The 19,385-nt window shown below is 44.7% G+C and overlaps 1 protein-coding gene across 1 annotated transcript in view; it reads left to right on the top strand.

Annotated features, from left to right (window-relative positions):
- Positions 1–19,385, top strand: part of LOC124775700 (solute carrier organic anion transporter family member 5A1) — a 438,784-nt gene that overhangs the window by 99,333 nt on the left and 320,066 nt on the right. The window contains exon 2 of the mRNA XM_047250528.1: positions 12,122–12,198. The gene's annotated coding sequence lies outside the window, so the exon portion shown is untranslated. The remainder of the gene's footprint in view (positions 1–12,121; positions 12,199–19,385) is intronic.

Genomic DNA, 19,385 nt, shown 5'->3' with positions numbered 1-19,385 from the left:
TGTCCACAAGTACCGAAGTAAGTTTGGTTTCCTTGATTGTCGACTCCATGGCTTGTTGTGTGCACCACGACCAAATAGAATTGGAAGGATAATCAGCATTGGCCGTATTTTGTTGTTTTATTGTCAGCAAAATCGATTTTCGGTCACTTAGTGACCATCCTCAGTGCTGTAATATACAGGGCTATTACAAATGATTGAAGCGATTTCATAAATTCACTATAGCTCCATTCATTGACATATGGTCACGACACACTACAGATACGTAGAAAAACTCATAAAGTTATGTTCGGCTGAAGCCGCACTTCAGGTTTCTGCCGCCAGAGCGCTCGAGAGCGCAGTGAGACAAAATGGCGACAGGAGCCGAGAAAGCGTATGTCGTGCTTGAAATGCACTCACATCAGTCAGTCATAACAGTGCAACGACACTTCAGGACGAAGTTCAACAAAGATCCACCAACTGCTAACTCCATTCGCGATGGTATGCGCAGTTTAAAGCTTCTGGATCCATCTGTAAGGGGAAATCAACGGGTCGGCCTGCAGTGAGCGAAGAAACGGTTGAACGCGTGCGGGCAAGTTTCACGCGTAGCCCGCGGAAGTCGACGAATAAAGCAAGCAGGGAGCTAAACGTACCACAGCCGACGGTTTGGAAAATCTTACGGAAAAGGCTAAAGCAGAAGCCTTACCGTTTACAATTGCTACAAGCCCTGACACCCGATGACAAATTCAAACGCTTTGAATTTTCGGCGCGGTGAAACAGCTCATGGAAGAGGATGCGTTCAGTGCGAAACTTGTTTTCAGTGATGAAGCAACATTTTTTCTTAATGGTGAAGCGAACAGACACAATGTGCAAATCTGGGCGGTAGAGAATCCTCACGCATTCGTGCAGCAAATTCGCAATTCACCAAAAGTTAACGTGTTTTGTGCAATCTCACGGTTTAACGTTTACGGCCTCTTTTTCTTCTGCGAAAAAACGTTACAGGACACGTGTATCTGGACATGCTGGAAAATTGGCTCATGCCACAACTGGAGACCGACAGCGTCGACTTCATCTTACAACAGGATGGTGCTCCACCGCACTTCCATCATGATGTTCGGCATTTCTTAAACAGGAGATTGGAAAACCGATGGACCGGTCGTGGTGGAGATCATGATCAGCAATTCATGTCATGGCCTCCACGCTCTCCCGACTTAGCCCCATGCGATTTCTTTCTGTGGGGTTATGTGAAAGATTCAGTGTTTAAACCTCCTCTACCAAGAAACGTGCCAGAACTGTGAGCTCGCAACAACGATGCTTTCGAACTCACTGACGGGTGTGGGAGTGTGGGAGGAACTTGATTATCGGCTTGATGTCTGCAGAATCACTAAAGGGGCACATATCGAACATTTGTGAATGCCTAAAAAAACTTTTGGAGTTTTTGTATGTGTGTGCAAAGCATTGTGAAAATATCTCAAATAATAAAGTTATTGTAGAGCTGTGAAATCGCTTCAATCATTTGTAATAATCCTGTACAATTAAAATTGGTAGGCCCTGGTATCAAGCTACAACCACAAGCTTAGAGCGATCACATAAACTAAGCTTGTGGTTATAGCTTGATATCAGTGCTTACCAATTTTAATTGTATGTTACAGCACTGAAGATGGTCACTAAGTGACCGAAAATCGATTTTGCTGACAATAAACAACAAAATACGGCCAATGCTGATTTTCCTTCCAAGTCTGGTTTTGGTTCAGCTGTGGTTGTTCCTTGGCACGCAACGTCGAAATGGGCAGCTTTAGAAGGATAGAAATGAGGATTAAAATGTCCCTGATGGCTTATGTGGGTCAGGGAACATCCAGTGCCTAGTCCACGCTCGAAGTCACTGACCTCTTCTGACCGACACATTCTGCTGGTGCTTCTACTTTACTGACAATCCAACACTCCGCACCTTCTTTTACACTGGCGTGTCTGCTTCTCGTAGCATCTGGTGGTCAATTCGCAATACACAGAAGTGTCTGGATACTTTTGGTCAGGCTGTGTGACTGGTCCTCGTCTCTAGGATGTGGTAGAGCCTAGAGCAACTTCACCTGCTCGCGCTGGGGGGCAGCTACGCAGTGGCGGCGCTGGCCCGGTGCTGGCGCCCCCAGCCAGCCATCGACCGCGAGGCCTCCCTCGCTGCCCGGCTGGCGCCTGCACAACTCCAGCAAAGGTCAGCAGACTCCAGGCGGGACGCGGACCGCCGTAAACCCCACCTACTCACACGCTACTTACTCCCTAATGGCGCACAGCAGAACGCTGTTCCGTGCACTCGATGTCAGCGCCGCAGGCGGATCCCACGTACACTACTCGCAGCAGCCATTTGCGCCACATGCTCTCATCTCTTAACGACCCACTTCGCCCCTTCCACTTCTCCGCGCTGCCGTTATTTGCCAAATTAACGTTGTCCACACTGCTCTTTTTTTCATAGCATGAGACATAGTCGCGGACCCAAAACACATACTCCACCCGCAAAAAAATTATAAAAGCGTGTACACTCTTAAAAAGAAAGAGCTGCGAAGGAGTTACAGAAATTGGCCACAAACTGAATATCAGGCAGGTATCGACGAAAAACCAAAACTGTATACTTTGGCGGTTGGTGGATGAATGTATGATACTGCAGCGCACATGTCGATGATGATGATGATGATGATGATGATGATGATGTTTGGTTTGTGGGGCGCTCAACTGCGCCGTTATAAGCGCCCGTACAAATTCCCAACCTTTGCTCAGTCCAATCTCGCCACTTTCAGGAATGATGATTAAATGATGAGGACAACACAAACACTCAGTCATCTCGAGGTCATGTCGATACCAGGGCATAAAATGTTTGCGAATGTCGTTCCATCTACTCAGCTGGACGAAAGGTATGCCTCGCAGACAGGCACGTGAAGAATATAAGCAGAGGAAACTTCCTGGCACATCTGTGTGCCGGATCGAGAGTCTAACTTGGGTCCTCTGCCTTTCTCACAGTTTTAATTTGCCAGGAAGTTTCATATCAGCGCACACTCCGGTGTAGAATAATAATTTCATTATGGCAATATACGCAGATGTCAGCTTTGAGAGTGGACGTCTAGTGGGGCTCAAAATAGCTGCTTGGTGTAGCAGGTAATCGCTCGACATTTGAACAGAAGGGATGGCACTGTTCGATGATGTTGGCAGGGATGGGTGAACCATGGCCGAACACAACGTCGAGAAGTAAGCGGTCAACTTAGAGAAGCGACGGAAAAAGAGGACCAAACAAACATACACTCAAAACCCGGGGTTCATCATTACCTTCGATCCGACGTGCAACTGGTGCGTCACTGACCAAGCAAGCCCTGTCGCCGAACGGTTCTAGGCGCTTCAGTCTGGAACCTCACTGCTGCTACGGTCGCAGGTTGGAATCCTGCCTCGGGCATGGATGTGTGTGATGTCCGTATGTTAGTTATGTTTAAGTAGTTCTATGTCTAGGGGACTGATGACCTCAGGTGTTAAGTCCCATAGCGCTTAGAGCCATTTGAACAATTTATCCTGACCACGAGGACCATTAATGGGCGGTTCACGGAAAGGGTGCTGAGCCCACGGCGCCCCTTGCGCCGACTAGCATTGACCTTGGCACACCAACAAGCCCATTTGCACTGGTGTCGGGCACATTCGTCCTAGAATCTCATTGACTGTAGTACAGTTGTCTTCAGTGATGATTCCTGCGTCGACCTGGTACCTGACGACCAACAAAGACGTGTCTGGAGATGCCTCGGACAATAATGGGATACCAACGTCATGGTGCCCGCCATACGGGCGACAACCAGATTTCTTTTGAAACTTCCTGGCAGATTAAAACTGTGTGCCGGGCCGAGACTCGAACTCGGGACCTTTGCCTTTAGCGGGCAAGTGCTCTACCAACTGAGCAACAGATTTCTTTTCATAGTAGGACCCCTTTGGTTGTCATCCACGGCACCCTTACAGCACAGCGGCACGTCGACGATATTCTAAGCCCCGTTTTGATTGCCCATCACGGCAAACCATCCTGGACTTACATTTCAGTAAGATAATCCCGGCCGCACAGGGAGAGAGCTTCTACTGCTTCGTTCTCGCCAGAACCAACCTTGGCCAGCAAACCCGCTGGATCTCTCCCCAACTTTTGGAGCATTATGGGCAGGACCCTCCAACCAGCTCTGGATTTTGACGATCTAACGCACCAATTGGACAGAATTTGGCACGATATCCCTCAGGAGGACAGTCAACAACTCTATCAATCGATGCCAAATCGAATAACTGCTTACATAAGGGGCAGACGTGGACCAACGCCTTATTGAATTGCTCAGTTTGTGAAGCTCTTTCTCGTGATTAAATCATACAAGTTTTCTGAAGTTGTAATCATTTGTTTGTCTATATGTGTACATCGCAACTATAGATTTCCGTCATATTCGGATAATTCGGTCCTAGTGCCTTTTTATTGTGTACATTTTATTGGCTACATATGGAGATACGTGCCTGAAATTAAGCAGTTTTTTTAAACAGCTTATAAATGTCCGATGAGGAATGGTCAATATTCAATTATATAACAGGAACGATAATTAGAAACAAAAAAGTCTAGTAAACATGGGCTCTGAAATGCATACCTGGAAAGCTATGAGCACTTGTTCATCTTCGCTATGTGAAACCCCTTACTTACTAGATTTTTTTGCTTCAATTGATCATTCATGTCGTATCCCTGACTATAGACTATTCCTCCAGGAACACACTGCATATTAGCATTTGCTCATGTTTTACGGGAGTGGACCAGTATGTGACCAGCTAAAAGTATACAATGAACAAAGTGTATTCCCTTGAAGGAAGGGAACGAAGGCGATCGAGGGACCCGTTCTCGTGCAGACCAAGGTACTTTAATGCGTCCAACATTTATTATAGAATGCAACATAAAATTCGTTTGACTATACCGATCTTTCGAGTCTCTGGAAAATGAGAACCGTCGTCACGGAAATATCAATGATAAACAAAAAAAAGGACGATGATTTTGCGAAAGTGTACTGAGAGCAAGTGGTACGAAATACAGTGTGTTTAAAAATGTGATTTTTTAAATGTAGGAAATAGTTTCCGGTAAAAACATATCATTAAGGATTATTCGTGGTTTGTGGTTATCCATATACTTTCAGGTCCACATTAGCCCTGATAACGGGGAGGTTGTTGTTAGTCTCGTCGCTCTGTCTTCTTACGCAAATCTCCCGTGTTATCGTCTCTTTCAATTCTGGCTGCTCTGTTGATATTGACTGCTACACAATGAACATTGATGGTAGCCTGTGCACTTTGCGCTTGAGACCGTTTACTTGTTCTCGGTAGGGAAGTGACCAGACAGTATTAATCACAACCAACTTCTTCCACAAGACCATTGTTCACGCTATTAAGGTGTGTGTATGAGATTGACTGCAGCTATGTTTCATTTAGAGCAAGAGATACGAAGAGAGAGAATTTCCTTGCTTTTCTGGGAGTGATGACGTAATTTGATCAGTTACTGGCTGATGATGTTCACTATTTGCTGCCCTCGCAATACTTAACCTTTATGATTATATACTTCTACTTGCGGATTGCCTGCAACAAAATGTACATTTCATGAGGGGTGAAGCAAATTTTGAAGCTCGAAATTACTTTTAAAACGGTGTAGATGTGGAATGCTCTGCACGACGAAGAAAATAATGGACAGTACTTAACACTGGTTAACAAAACATGTGGACGTAGATATGGCTACCTCCGAAGTATGATTCTCGTAGCAAAGTATGTGAGAGAGGGAATTTAAAATAGTAAGAAATGCATGTAAGTTAACCTTTTGTTTAATACTGAGCATCACAACTTAACTGATTTGTAGTGTGACCTGGCTTAACAAGCCTTAAGGCTTGCTTCCATTATTGTGCGCAACATCAGAGTTACCTCTCTGGTGCCTTTACACAGACAAAATTATTACGTTAAGCATAGGGCTAGCAAAAGCATTCGACAGTGTAAAATAGTGCGTGATTTTCTAAATTCTGAGCAAAATAGGAGTAAGCCTTAGAGAAAGAAAGTGCATATACACAACGCACAACAAACAAGAGGCAACTATAAAAATGAAAGTCCAAGAACGTAGCTCCCAGTTTAAAAAAAAGATGTAAGACAGGGATGCAGTTTTTCGTCTCTTCTGTTCAATCTACGCATCGAAGAAGCAAAGACGTTAATACAAGAAAAGTTCAAGATTGGGATTATAATATCAGGGTAAAAGGATCAGTGATAAAATCCGGTGATGAGATTTATATCCCCAGTGAACGTGAGAAAGACTAAGTGCAGAACGGAATAAACAGTGTAATGAGTACACAATATGGATTGAGTGTACACCGAAAATAGACGAAACTAATAAGGGTTAGCAAAAATGAGACTAGTGAAAAATTTAACTTCACAACTGGGGACCAGGAAGTAGACGAAGTGAAGGAAATTTGCTTTCTTGAAATCAATAAAAATAACAGATGAAGCAAGGTGTACATAAAAACCGGATTAGCACAGGCAGAGAATGAATTGCTGGCCAAAAGAAGTCTGCTAGTATCAAAACGAGCGAAGTGGCGCAGTGGTTTGCACATCGGCACCAGTCATCCAGATTTAGGTTTTCCATGATTTCTGTAATTTGCGTAAGGAAAATGCCGGGATGGTTCCTTCGAAAACAGCATGATCGATTTCCTCCCCGTCCTTCAACAGTCAGAGATTGTGCTTCGTTTCAAATGACCATGGCCGGCCGGTGTGGCCGTGCGGTTAAAGGCGCTTCAGTCTAGAACCGCGTGACCGCTACGGTCGCAGGTTCGAGTCCTGCCTCGGGCATGGATGTGTGTGATGTCCTTAGGTTAGTTAGGTTTAATTAGTTCTAAGTTCTAGGCGACTGATGACCTCAGAAGTTAAGTCGCATAGTGCTCAGAGCCAAATGACCATGTTGCCGAGGGTACATTAAACTTCAGTCCTTCTAGTACCAAATATCGGCCTTAATTTGAGGCAGAAATTTCTGAAAATGTACATATGAAACACAGGACTGTATGAAAAGGAATGGCGCCCTGTGGGAAAACCGGAAGGGAATTGGTATATTCCAGATGAGGAGCTGTAGACGGATGTTGAAAGGTGGGTTGATGAGAAACGGGCAAGTTCTTCGGAGAATCGATGAAGAAAGGAACGTCTGGAAAACGTTAACAAGAAGGGATAGGATGATAGCGCATTTGTTAAAACGTTGGGGAACGACTTTCGTGGTACAAGAGGGAGCTGCGTCTCGTAAAAACTGTAGGGAAAACGGAAATTGGAATACGTTAAAAAAAAATTAAGAACGTAAGGCACAAGTGCTGCTCTAAGATAAAGTTATTGACACAAAAGACAGATTGGTAGCCGGCCGCGTCGAAAGACTAAGGGACTGAGGCCTAAAAGAAATTTTAAACAAATGTGTAGTACTTCGTCGAATTCAAAGATGAGCGTCTTCACTCAGCGAGAAAATGTTAGTCCCGTCGCTCCGTCTTCTTACGTAAATCTCCCGTGTTATCGTCTATTTCAATTCTGGCTGTTCTGTTAATATTGACTGCTACACAATGAACTTTGATGGTAGCCTGTGCACTATGCCCTTGAGACCGTTTACTTGTTCTCGGTAGGGAAGTGACCAGACGGTATTAAACGAAACCAACTTCTTCCTTGAGACCACTGGTTAGCCGATCACGCTATTAAGGCGTGTATGAGATTGTCTGCAGCTACGTTTAATTTAGAGCAAGAGATAAGAAGAAGAGAGCAAATTTCCTTTCTTTTCTGGGAGTGATGACGTATTTTGATCAGTTATTGGCTGTTAACTATTTGCTTCCCCCATCCGTGGATGGAATGTAAGGTTTATAAGTGTACCGCGGAATATTTGTGATCAATGCCTATGTGGACCGGCGTTTTTATGGTGTTTTGTGTCAGTCAGTGCAATGAGACTGAGAGAACCGGTGGAACCACGTACCGACACACAGCGTATTCCTGACGAAAAACGCCAAAAAATTCGCCTTGCTTCATCTCACCATGAGACGGACGGATCACTCCAAAAATCTTATGGTGATCAAAACTTGGCTCTCCCAACTTCTGACTGATTTCATTCTTCATTTCGTACTTTCCGCGGGCTATACGAGTTTGGAATAATAGAGAATTGTGAAGGTGGTTCGATGAAACTTTTGCGAGGCAGTTAAATGTGATTTACAAAGTATCCATGTAGATAGATCATGCGGCCCGCTGCGATTCCGTCTCATGTAGCAATATCTCAAACTCAGAGCGTCACTTATTCCCTAAAATCTCAATTATCTTTTGTGTGTATTCCAATCTCTGACTTCCTCCGCTCATTTTGCCATCTGAGTGCGTGTGGCATCATTGCCAGATGTCTTAAAACGAGCATAACCTTTCTAACTCATCTTCCATTGCACGCCGATTCTGCAAGCGCGGATCCGTGGGGAAGGGGGCACCATCGATGTCATGACAACTCTCACCCCATTTTTGCATTTATCATACTACAACTAGAGCTACGTGATGTGAAACTGTTACTGAAATAATTGAGTAGTTAATAAATTGCATCACTGTCGAATGTTTACTCAGTATCATAAGAACTGTTTGTCAACGTTTGTGTCCTGCAAACGTCAATTTTTGTACTTTTAATTTGCGCAACGAATCTTGTTTTTGTATGATCTGATCTGACTGAAAAAGGAAATGTTCCCCTAGAGAATGTCCAACATCTTCGTGATCACACAAAAATTCCTGGACGATGTGAGTTGTGTGAACATGAGCCTTGTTTTGGAACGCAGCATAGTCGTTGGGAAGCAAACATTGTACCATGTGATGTACCTGATAGGCCAAAATTGTCACAAAATTCTTGGCGGTAATTGGACCTTGGAGAGTAACCATGGCCCCGTGGGATATCACGATATGACTGTCCAAATCATCACCGACTCCCCTCCCCTCCCTTCCCCCCCTCCCCCGTCCCCTTTCCCCCCTCCCCCTACCCCTCCCCCCTCCTCCCTCCTCCCCCCCCCCTCCCCCCTCTCCCCCTTCCGCGCCCTCTCCCCTGCCCTTTCGCCATGTTTCACTCTTGAAAAATAAACTCAGCTAAAAGTTGGAAACAGTGCGAAACAAGACTCATCCGAGAAAATGACGTTCTTCTATTGCTCCACAGCCCAGTTTTTATCGCTTCGGCAAAACGTTTTCGTGTTACGGGCATTTGCATCACTGATGAGTGGTTTTGGAATTTCAGCTCGCTCTGCAATTCTTAGCTTATGGAGCTCGTTTTGTGTTGCTTTGGTGCCGACAGGGTTCGCGAGTCCGACATGTAGTTCTGCAGTGACTTTTTCAGCCGTTGTCCTCTTTATTTTTCGTCACAACCCTTTTCAACGACCGTCTGTCAGGATCACTCAACACTCACTTTCGCTCACCTTGTGACTTAGCGGATGATGCTTTTTCCGATTTCCCTGTATGCAGTATAAATCTGTGCCATTTGAAATACCAATCACATCTGATACTTTGGTTACGGAAGCGACCACCATATTAGCACCAACAATTTAATTTGCCCCCGTTCGACTTCACGTAGCTCCGACTTAGAGCACTCAGAACAACACAGAACAATGTTCTGACCACGACGGACACTTGAAACGTAATGAGGACGTAGCACAGGTGCCGTTTGTGGTCAAATGCAACAGCGCAGCCTGCAGGCTTGACTAGCATTTGTATTTATTTTCAAGCATGTGTTTCTCTCGGTGTTTCCATACTTCTGTCCAAGCGCTGCAGGTCCAAACGGTACTGAAAAGGTTAATGATGGTACCGGCATATAGCTTGCTTTCGACTTACAAGGTAACAATGATTTAACTGTAGGAAAAAAACGTGAATTAGTTACAAACTGCTGCGCGAACACACTTATTCAATGTGTCAACGTCACTACAGATATTCGGATTTAGGTTATGACAAGTTCGATATGCCTGCCATCATTGACGATGATGTGGCGCAGACGAATAGCGAAATTCTGGATGAGCCGCTGAAGTGTCGGAGCATCGATGCTATCGATGACCTCCTGAGTGGTTGTTTTCAGTTCGGCAATCATTTTGAGGTTATTGCTGTACACCTTGTCTTTAATATACCCCCCACAAAAAGGAGTCGCATGCGTTCAGATCCGGAGAATATGGCGGCCAAGTGAGGCCCATACCAGTGGCCTCTAGGTACCCCATAGCCAGAATGCGGTCCGCAAAGTACGCCTCCAGGACATCACTCTCCTGCTTCGATGGGGTCGAGCTCCGTCTTGCATGAACCACAACTTGTCGAAATCTTCAAAAACCTTCACGTACCGTTCCGTAGTCACCGTGCCATCCAGGACTATTCCGTGACTGGACATCGCACACCACACAGTCACCCGTTGAGGATGGAGGGACCTCTCCATCGCGAAATGCGGATTCTCGGCCTCCCAGATGCGCCAATTTTGCTTATTGACGAACCCATCCAGATGAAAGCAAGCTGCATCGCTAAACCAGACCATTCATGCGCATACTAATTCCCATCATGCCCCGCGGCCAAACGTCCTGTTTGATCGTCCTAAAGCTAACAGTTCAGAAGTTACGACTATTTTATTTCATATAGTTCAATAATCGTCACCGAGTATATCAAGTGTACCGTCTAGCATAACCCTCCCGACGGAATGATCAATGTGAAACAGTGTCATATGCTCTCATTCTATGAGACGGCGTCCAGAGGTTAGGAATATAGTGCTTTGGCGTAAAGTCTGATGCTCGGGAATTTAACGCCACTACGTCTTATTCTCTTTCTAATATTCCTGATTCTTTATGATACCGTTGGGTGAATACGTAATTAACTGAAAACGCGAAGTGTAATCTTTCACAAAATATGAAAAAAAGCAAAATAAATCGTTACATTCACATAAGTGAAACTGACTGAAAGTCTGTTCGTACTGGTTACTATTTATTTAGAAAGAGATAGCATATTACAAGGAAGTTCTTTCTCTACACACATGCTCTGCGTCTTCATTGAAACCAATAAAAGGTACTAAACTGTGACAAAATGTGACGTAAATGTTATTTCTTTATGCATCTGCCCTGTGCCTTCATTGAAACCACTTGCAATAATTAACAGTATCATAATTTTTTGCATTAGCGATAACGCCAGAGATAAAGAAATAATAAAGTCAATGCTTTTTGTAATGCTCACCAGAACATAATTTTTCACTGTCCTCGAACATTGTGACTTAATTGCACGTAACAAATATTAACCTCTTGTCAGAATAATGGTTCAAAAGACAATTATATTAATTTCTTCTTCCCCTAGGAGTTGGAAATTAGTCGGCAAACGCATATGCGATGACTGAATTTTAAATTATCCGCACTGCGTCTGTAGTAGCAAACGTACTTGCTGGACCAGAGAATTAATTTATTTTCTTGTAAAGCATCGTATTTTAAATATTGATTAAATGATTGAGATGCTACACCTTGAAGGAAAGGACAAGTACTTTATTTCAGTTACTATAGTAATGTGTCACATTACCAACAACTTTAATCTTGGCACAATTCAGTGCACCTTTAACCCATACGGACACAGACTCTGATTCATTTACTTTACGACGATTCCTCATCCTAAGAACCAACATCATTGTAGACATATAGTAAGACGAACCACGTTCTCTGTTACACACTTCACATATCTGAAATGTGCTATAAGCAATAACTTCTCGGCTGTTAAGTCTCCAGCCCTGATACAGTCTCCACTTTACCACCACGAGCTAGAGCCACAGTAACCCAACCATTAACATGTGCACTAGCACCAGCATTAGTAAGTGTAAAATTCAGTAAGCATCTACAAAACACTGAAGGACGATGAAGAATACCTTGCGCACCTACTCCGCTCCTCGTAGTAATAGATATATTATCAATAGATTCTTAGGACAAGGAATCGTCGTAAAGTAAATGAAGCAGAGACTGTGTCCGTATTGGTTAAAGATGCACTGAACTGTGCCAAGATTAAAGTTGTTGGTGATGTAACACATTACTGTACAAACTGAAATAAAGTACCTGTCCTTTCCTTGAGAAAATACTGGATATTCTAATTTTGTTTTCCTTTTCTCCAGCAGGATTCGATCCGGCAATCGACGAGTCTTTCACCACCTCAGAAGCGAGCGTTAGTCACCAAGGCTACAGAGACGAGGTAAATGTCCATAACACTTACTGATATTTCGTCTACATGCTTTCTTTCTGCGCCCTAAAACAAAGACCAGTCGGGAAGTTTTTACAACTCGACTTTGGTACAGTCCGTTCAGATGTCATTCTAGGGAATAGATTTCAACAGAGAGTGAAGTAGCTTTGCTTTTTGGTACCGGTGCCATTCAGTCTTTGCTGACGTCATAATTGTGGTCTGTCAGACGATAGGCCGATGGAATGTAGCTGAACTGCCGTAAAGCGAAACTTCACAGTTCAGTGTCGCATAGCATTCTTCATTGTGTGCAGTCTTGAATAAGACACTGAAAGTTAACTCTGCTTTGACTATTAGTAATTTAAAATTATATTCTAGCTTGGTATATGTTGCTAACTATTAATGGCTGAAGCATAACATTGCGAAATTGTAACTTTTTTGAATACGTATCAAATTGTATGTTTTTTATTTGAATGGCAGAATTGTTGGTCAAGAACATCTGGACACTCAAAAATAGGATGATATTCAATCTGAGAAACTAGAGGATTGGAACATGTCTCGCCGATGTTTTGCACTGGGAAAAACTAGAGCGGAAGTGTGGCCAGAGAATTCAGTGAGCTGAGCTGTTTCAAAGGTGCAACTGCTCTGTCGCAAAATGTATATGGTGGTTCTTTCTTGTAGTGTAGGTGGGGGGGGGGGGGGGGGGGGTTTGAGTTCTTGAGTGTTAAATATTAATGTAATAGCTGTTAGAGAGTGGTTCAATGCTTTGTTGATAGCTGATTTCACTTTTTGTTTCAATGTCCTGTGGAGATGTTCATGGATAAGTGAGTGAAAAGGTATTTGGTGGTATATTATTATATTGGGTAGTGATATTATTATTATTATTGTTATTATTATTATTGGGAGCGTTATTCCATTATTTTATCTATTAGTGTAAACAATGAATTGTATGGCATGTGTACTTGATCATTGAACAGGGTTTTCCTTTCTGATTTTGTTTTCTGTATATGGTAATTTTCTTGCAGCGTTAGGTGTTTTATATTGCTGATTCTAATTATTTTCATGTGTTCTTCTCTGGAGGTTGGTTTGTGGTTACGTTCTCTCAGATGTCCTGCAAGTGTGGAGTGGTTTGCCCCATACTTCCAACCTCTTTTGTGTTCTTTGTATCAAACATCAAATGTTCTACCTGTTTGTCCAATGTATCTGCTTTCACAATTAAAATCGCTCAGAAGAGGAAAGGCAGCTGGACCTGATGAGATACCAGTTCCATTTTACACAGAGTACGCCAAGGAACTTGCCCCCCTTCTTGCAGCGGTGTACCGTAGCTCTCTAGAAGAGTGTAGCGTTCCAAAGGATTGGAAAAGAGCACACATCATCCCCGTTTTCAAGAAGGGACGTCGAACAGATGTGCAGAACTATAGACCCATATCTCTAACGTCGATCAGTTGTAGAATTTTGGAACACGTATTATGTTCGAGAATAATGACTTTTCTGGAGACTAGAAATCTACTCTGTAGGAATCAGCATGGGTTTCGAAAAAGACGATCGTGTGAAACCCAGCTCGCGCTATTCGTCCACGAGACTCAGAGGGCCATAAACACGGGTTCCCAGGTAGATGCCGTGTTTCTTAACTTCCGCAAGGCGTTCGAAACAGTTTCGCACAGTCGTTTGATGAACAGGAGTAAGAGCATATGGACTATCAGACCAATTGTGTGATTGGATTGAAGAGATCCTATATAACAGAACGCAGCATATCGTCCTCAATGGGTGATTTCAGGTGAGCCGCAGGGGAGTGTCGTAGGATCGTTGCTATTCACGATATACATAAATGACCTTGTGGATAACATCGGAAGTTCACTGAGGCTTTTAGCGGATGATGCTGTGGTATATCGAGAGGTTGTAACAATGGAAAATTGTACTGAAATGCAAGAGGATCTGCAGCGAATTGACGCATGGTGCAGGGAATGGCAATTGAATCTCAATGTAGACAAGTGTAATGTGCTGCGAATACATAGAAAGATAGATCCCTTATCATTTAGCTACGAAATAGCAGGTCAGCAACTGGAAGCAGTTAATTCCATAAATTATCTGGGAGTACGCATTAGGAGTGATTTAAAATGGAATGATCATATAAAGTTGATCGTCGGTAAAGTAGATGCCAGACTGAGATTGATTGGAAGAATCCTAAGGAAATGCAATCCGAAAACAAAGGAAGTAGGTTACAGTACACTTGTTCGCCCACTGCTTGAATACTGCTTGAATACGGCTCACCAGTGTGAGATCCGTACCAGATGGGGTTGATAGAAGAGATAGAGAAGATCCAACGGAGGGCAGCGCGCTTCGTTACAGGATCATTTAGTAATCGCGAAAGCGTTACGGAGATTATAGACAAACTCCAGTGGAAGACTCTGCAGGAGAGACGCTCAGTAGCTCGGTACGGGCTTTTGTTGAAATTTCGAGAACATACGTTCACCGAAGAGTCAAGCAGTATATTGCTCCCTTCTACGTATATCTCGCAAAGAGACCAAGAGACCATGAGGATAAAATCAGAGAGATTGGAGCCCACGCAGAGGCATACTGACAATCCTTCTTTCCACGAACAATACGAGACTGGAATAGAAAGGAGAACCGATAGAGGTACTCAAAGTACCCTCCGCCACACACCGTCAGGTAGCTTGCGGAGTATAAATGTAGATGTTACACTGTACGAGTTTCGGCCTGCTGCCATCATCAGATCATTAAAAGCATTGAGAAACAAATACCATGGTCGAATAATCTATATTCATGGGTACTTAAAAGGGGTACATAAAGGTAGTCATTAGGGCTTCATGCCGTTCTATTACGTAGGGAGCGCAAGAAGAATGATTGCGTAAGCTCCACTGTGCGTTCTGTATTTGTATTAAATCTTGTCTCAGCAGTCCGTACAGGGACAATATGTAGGGAGTGGGAGTCTGTTTCCTAGATTCCTCAATAGTGGCTATTAAAATTTTGTTAGCGGCGGAAAATTTTAAACGAATGCGAGAGCACGAGCGCGCGCGCACACACACACACACACACACACACACACACACACACACACACACACACGGGGCAGTCACACAAGAAGAGGGCCGTGCTGACTTTGGACGTTTGGTCGCGGCGGAGCTGTTTGCCCGTGTCGTGTCCCGCCCATCTGTACTGATAGCCGCTCGCCTAACAATGGTCCACGGGCGAGGCGGCTACGACTCCTCACACACGAGTCCGTGTGTGTTTGTTTGGGAGGCGCACGCAAGGCGAGCTCTCCGTTCCCTGTACCGCGCGAGTGCCTCTACAAACAGACGTCACCGCCGGCCCGTACACAGGACAGGGAACCTCATTGTCCGTGCCACTTTAAACCTCACTACCTTCAGACAAAAAAAAAAAACAAACCGAATGTTATTTATTCGCTGAGGCACCTTTCGGCTTTTAACAAGACATCCTCACTGGGTGTCATGGAATAGTACATGATTTTTCGTTTTGAAAGCTTTTTTTTCGTGGACTTTATCCTGTATCTCCACGGCGCCGACATGTTAATTATTGGCTTTGGTAATGTAGAGTCTCCCCTCCCCATCCTCCTCCCACCGTCATTCCCCCCCTCCCCCCCTCGCGGGGCCGAGGGATGGAATTTGTCTACCCCATATGTCTGCGTCTAGTGTTATTCCATACGGAAGTGTGCCATCGTTGTGTAAATGTTTGCGAACCGTGTAACTTATGTGGGACGTGGGTACCAGCCCGGTATTCGCCTAGTCGGATGTGCGGATCATCCAGGCTGGCCAACATACTGGCTCTCGTCATTAAGCCACCGGGCGGGCTGTATCTAGGCCGGCGTACCTCCCCGAATCCCGGAAGCGGTGTGCTAATTCACGTAGCTTTCAGGGCGCATTGTTTTCACACACTTTTTTTTTTCGATGTAAAGCTATGAGGCGCGATTCATTTTTGCGGTCGACACTGATGTCACAGAAAACTATTTTCCAATTCAACTTGATGTAACAGAACGACATTGTATTTCAATGACGTCAAAAGCAGCACGATGTCAAAAACTGGTTGGAAAATTTATAGGGGGTGACTACGCTTATATGGTATATTATACGTAAATGTTAACATAATCAAATTGCGAGCTTCTAAAACGTTTCAATAAACGTCTGATAATCAATTACATCATCACCAGTAACCGCGACCCCACCCATAGATCTTAAAAGAGCCGGCCGCTGTGCCCGAGCGGTCCTAGGCGCTTCATTGCGAAACCGCGCTGCTACTACGGTCGCAGGTTCGAATCCTGCCTCGGGTATGTATGTGTTTGATGTCCTTAGGTTAGTTAGGTTGAAGTAGTTCTAAGTCTAGGGGACTGACGACCTCAGATGTTAAGTTCCATAGTGCTCAGAGCCATTTGATTTCTTAAAAGAATAGAACAATCACGTATAAAACATCTTCATACCTGTTATTACTTTACAAATTAGTTAATGTGTTAATTTTTTACAGTAGTCATCTTTATGACTGAAGGCGCAAAACCCTAATAATGTAGGTTTTATTAATGTCGGATTATTCACCCATAGACCAATCAAAAAGGAAAAAAAACTTTATTTCCTCAACTATGTATCATATACTGACATAATTTAGCATGTTCATTCACTGGTGTAATGGTTACTGTCTGCAAATTTGTTGCAAATAGAGTTAGTAGTAAACAAGTAATAGAATGAGATTTTCACTCTGCAGCGGAGTGTGCGCCGATATGAAACTTCCTGGCAGATTAAACTGTGTGTCAGACCGAGACTCGAACTCGGGACCTTTGCCTTTCGCGGGCAAGTGCTCTACCAACTTCGAGTCTCGGTCCGGCGCACAGTTTTAACGTGCCAGGAAGTCGCATATCAGCGCACACTCCGCTGCAGAGTGAAAATCTCGTTCTGGAAACATCCCCCAGGCTGTGGCTAAGCCATGTCTCCGCAATATCCTTTCTTTCAGGAGTGCTAGTTCTCCAAGGTTCGCAGTAGAGCTTCTGTAAAGTTTGGAAGGTAGGAGACGAGGTACTGGCGGAAGTAAAGCTGTGAGGACGGGGCGTGAGTCGTGCTTGGGTGGCTCAGTTGGTAGAGCACTTGCCCGCGAAAGGCAAATGTCTCGAGTTCGAGTCTCGGTCCGGCATACGGTTTTAATCTGCCAGGAAGTTTCAAACAAGTAATAAATTAAAAAGTAATTTCTGATGTCACAGTTGTAATGTACAAACCGCGAAAATTTAGTAAGCGTCAAAATTTCCCCTTTCATTATTTCGTGGGGGGGGGGGGGGGAGGGGAAGTCAAGCTGAAAAAGTTTCGGAATGGTCTGAAATTATGTGTAAAAGTTGTTGGAAGTCACTAAGTGCTCTAATTCTCAAATACTGGATGAAGATAGTCTGGGTAATTTGAGCGCCTAAAGACTCTGATAAGCCAAAGCATTTGCCCACTGCTTCTACGTTCGATGCCACCTGGTGGCTTGCGAGAACGTGACGCTGCTAACAAAAGTACCTAAGCGGAGCAGAGACGGACCAGGGAGCACCCAACCGAAAATATGGGATGCAAATGGGGAAAGCCATTGAGATAAGCGACTTTGACAAAGGGCAGATTATTGTTACCCAGAGCCTGCGAACGAGTATCTCGAAAACAGCGAAGCTGGTCGAATGTTCACGTGGTACTGTCGTGAACGTCTACGGAAAGAGGTAGGAGCAAGGTGGAAACTACCACTAGGCGCTAAATTGCTGGACGACCACGGTTCTTCACAGAAACGTTCGAAGGCTTGTCTGCTCTGTAAAGATGGCAATCTGTCGCATCTCTGCCGAAAGAGCACAATGCTGGTGCACGCACAAGTTTTTCGGAGCACACCGTTCATCGTACAGTCCTGTTCATGGAGCTCCGCATCAGACCACCCGTACAACAAAATTTCTTCGCTCCGCTGTGTATTTTGGCGAAATCCTACACCACTTGCAAGGAGCTCACCAGGTGATGGTTGGCAAACACTTTTTAACGGCGACTTGTCAGAGCAGGGTGGACAGACCGTTCCTAGTTGCAGCATCGACCAGCTTCCTATCGATCTGTCCGCACTGCAGTCCAGCGAAGGTCGCGCCGCTAGGACCTTGTGACGTCCTCACTCTGGTGCGTTCTCAGCGAGACCCCGCCATGCAGGCTGTGACGTCAGACGACAGAAAGGAGTCTTGATTGGGCATCGCAGGTAGCAGTCAGAACACTTGACAAGAAAATAGCAGCGGGGCTACGATGGAGAACGTGCGAAGCTCCCTGTGCAACGAAGCCGGCTAGCAGTCGACGGAAGCGCATGGGAGGCGTCGCGCGAGCCAGTACCTACATGTACATGTACGAGGGTAATCCCAAAAGCTATTTTTTTTACGCTACTGGCCATTAAAATTGCTACACCAGGAAGAAATGCAGATGATAAATAGGTATTCATTGGACGAATATATTATACTAGAACTGACATGTGATTACATTTTCACGCAGTTTGGGTGCATAGATCCTGAGGAAACAGTACCCAGAACAACCACATCTGGCCGTAATAACGGCCTTGATACGCCTGGGCATTGAGTCAAACAGAGCTTGGATGGCGTGTACAGATACAGCTGCCCATGCAGCTTCAACACGATATCACAGTTTATCAAGAGTAGTGACTGGCGTATTGCGACGAGCCAGTTGCTCGGCCACCACTGAACAGACGTTTTTCAGTTGATGAGAGATCTGGAGAATGGGCTGGCCAGGACAGCTGTCGAACATTTTCTGTATCCAGAAAGGCCCCGTACAGGACCTGCAACATGCGGTCGTGCATTATCCTGCTGAAATGTAGGGTTTCGCAGGGATCGAATGAAGGGTAGAGCCACGAGTCGTAACACACCTGAAATGTAACGTCCACTGTTCAAAGTGCCGTCAATGCGAACAAAAGGTGACCGAGACGTGTAACCAGTGGCACCCCATACCATCATGCCGCGTGATACGCCAGTATGACGATGACGAATACACACTTCCAATGTGCGCCAAACACGGATGCGACCATCATGATGCTGTAAAGAGAACCTGAATTCATCCGAAAAAATGACGTTTTGCCATTCGTGCAGCCAGGTTCGTCGTTGAGTACACCCTCGCAGGCGCTCCTGTCTGTCATGCAGCGTCAAGGGTAACCGCAGCCATGGTCTCCGAGCTGATAGTCCATGC

The sequence above is a fragment of the Schistocerca piceifrons genome, chromosome 2, assembly GCF_021461385.2.
Source record: "Schistocerca piceifrons isolate TAMUIC-IGC-003096 chromosome 2, iqSchPice1.1, whole genome shotgun sequence".
Lineage (NCBI taxonomy): Eukaryota > Metazoa > Arthropoda > Insecta > Orthoptera > Acrididae > Schistocerca > Schistocerca piceifrons.
Note: the sequence above shows the minus strand (reverse complement) of the source record. Positions and strands in the feature narration are given on the sequence as shown.